This window comes from Ascidiella aspersa, chromosome 1, assembly GCF_963924565.1.
Source record: "Ascidiella aspersa chromosome 1, kaAscAspe10.2, whole genome shotgun sequence".
Lineage (NCBI taxonomy): Eukaryota > Metazoa > Chordata > Ascidiacea > Phlebobranchia > Ascidiidae > Ascidiella > Ascidiella aspersa.
Window position 1 is genome coordinate 36481325 of NC_139447.1, and position 3163 is coordinate 36484487.

Sequence of the window (3163 nt, forward strand, 5' to 3'; positions counted from 1 at the left end):
CTGCACACGTCGGACTCGGGACTCGAGTAGTCGGTTTGTTTTGCTGGACTCGGGACTCGAGTAAGACCACGTAAAACTACCCGAGTCCCAAGTCAGACGTGCGCATGCGCAGTACCAAATTTTAAAACTGATATGACCGCCAACTGGAAATTGTAAATTTGGCCGGAGTCGAGCTCTGGTTATTTTTAACCGAATCCGCAGCCCGCATGATCTGGATAATTATACAGCCCGCTTCATATGTTTCTTAATGAAGATAAAGTACTGTTAAACTTTTTTGGATGCTATTCCAAATTAAATTTTGACAAAATTGTAAACCTAACTACAATTTATTAAAGCACTTTTGTTGCAAAGTAGTTTTACATTTTCTTGGTTTAACTATATAATCAAGTTGCTAAAGTTCGACCGAAAATTGATGTCCGGCCCAAACCTTATATTTAACTTCTCATATGAAGTATTCGATAGGCACGTTGGATAATTAGCAGCTTTCTAAATTACAAGTAAATTTAAATATCTCTTCTTATAAGCGATAAATAATTTGCGTTTTTAAGTCATTTACACTTTAAAATATTTCTGTCAGTCAAACACAGAGCGCTCTTATACACAAGACGTTCTGCAGGACGCAGTGCTGCATTTTAACCTTCACCAAGGCAATTAATATCAGGGAGTCGAACCGTCTGACTTTTCAGGTTCGGTTCGGGTTCAAGGTTTTTTCAGATTCCGGTTCAGTTCCGGTTTCGGTTCGGAGTAATTTAAAAGTTCCGGTTCAGCTCCGGTTCGAACATCGTTATTTTATAACCGGTTCATAAAGTTCCGGTTCAGATACAATATAATTTGCGTTAAATCTCAAAATGTGGGTCGATAAATGTAGAGAATAATCTTTGAATTGTAAGTCATTTAATCTAAGTTTCGTGACTTATTAAAAAGACAGCAACTCAATATTGAAATATCTGAAAAATAAAAAATGGACGATTTTTTTATTCAATATTTATATTTTTTTCATAAAATTTCGAAAATGGCGTAACTTGACTCTGTATAATAGAAGTTGTGACGTTAGCTGGAGTGAACCGCTTTTGTTTATAGGTTCGGGTTCGGTTAAGGTTTAGGTACTTTCAAATTATCCGGTTTAGTTCCGGTTCGGCTACTTAAAATCTTACAATCAACGGTTCAGGTTCGGTTACGGTTCGGAAAAAATTGATCCAAAACCGGTTCATAAAGTTCCGGTTCGGTTCCGGTTCGACTCCTTGATTAATATAGTACCTATAGTTAACTCCGTAACTTTCGTTAGATTTTTTTACTCTAACCTTTCATATTCCTTGATTTAATCCAGACAGTTTGTTTTCAAAAATGAAATGACGAAAATAACTTATGCGAAGACAAACAAACTACCATAAGATTTGCAAAACATAACATAACGATAAGCACTGCAGTTTGTTTATTAACAGTATGAACAAATTTAATCATTATGGCATAGACTATAGACAAATACACAAAATATCAAATATCTGAACAAAAGTTTTATTGGTTTGTGTGTAATATTTACATAATATATTTTTGCACAATCAAGAGCGAATAGAATAGAATTAGTTGGTTCAACAGTTATCACAAAATTGGGAAGACAATAGTCGCTATATGAAATGTATGTGCGTCTTGTAAAGGTATATTTCTGTCGGATTAGGGGAACCAACAAATACAGGTGGCTCGATCTTAATTGAAGGAAATAACACTTTTTCTACAGTGAGACATGTATAGGCAGCTGGAAAAAATGAGAAAATAAAACATTATTATAGCGGAACACTGCATTTATTTTCGAATTTTATGTAAAGTACACATTGCTGTTACCGGTCATAACAGTTTCTTTTTAACGGTTAAATTTTATGAATACACAAACTGCTTTAAAGCAATACCGATAAGCAACAATAAATCGTTGAGTATACACACATTAACCGTGTGGTCAATATAGAATTTACAACATTGGTAGTTACAGATACGCCAAAATAGATATGTCGTCCCTTAACAAATCGTTGTACACATCGCATCACGCGTTGCTACATAATCAAATATTGACTTTTGAAATCGGTTTCATTTGGACTCTTAAACTGAAATAAAATTAACAGGAAAGAAAATCACTGAACAACGGGCAAAAAGAATCATTCTTTTATAAATCAAATTTAAATTCATGTAAGAACCGCTATGACATCTTTATTGAAATTAAAGAGTTTTTGTAATAGCATCAGCGGAGCTTTAGAACTCACTTAAACCAAGTTTATGTGATATTAAAGTAATTTAAAGGTCACATCATATTTCTACGATATTTTAAAAATGAACTTCGTCATAGTTGTGCTCCAATTCTGTTTTCTGCCTTAGTTCTTCACCATACTGCGGATTCACTTGCTCTTCCTGGCCTAAAAACAGAAACAGGACACAAATTACAAATAGCAAATATTTGCTAATTCGATTTTTAAATCACCTAAATATTTTACCTGTGTCGTTTCTCATAACGTCCAGATTAACGTTTTTGTCCCCTTTCCCTTGCCCCACATCATACAATGGGTTTATTTGTTCTTCTTTCTCGACTTGGCCTAAAAATACAGAATACGTTTTGGCTCGCAGGATGCTGGTTAAGTCTAATTGAAATGACAAGACTGTTTTGCTTCTGGCCTAATTATCTTTTCAAAGACCTTTTGCAATCGTGTGTGTTTAGCTCTGTATAGGCTACGTGAGACATTATTTGAACGAGTTGTTTCTACTTTCTATAACACTCCCAAAGCAATAGCTTAGTTTTATCAAATTATCGACAACAAGCTACAATCTCTACATATGTCAGCATAAGGCAATAGTGACAAAAGTTTCGAGTTAAACTAAAATTGAAACTATAGACTGGTATATTGTTGCAAGTTAATATCAGTTTGCAGGTTTTATACAGCAGGCAATTTATATATGCGGTAGTTCAAAATATAAGACATGTGTTAGTATTATAGAGCGCCCCTCCCCCTCCCAAACAAAAACACATTTGCTCATTGAGTATTTTTTTTCACCTTTCTCGTTGGCTTTCTTGGTGCTTTTGTCAATTTGCGCGTATAAATGGTGGCCATCAGCATTTTCCTCCCTCACCGCATAAAGTGGATTTACTCGATCCTCCTTTTCGCTCTGTTCTTGTTCTGTA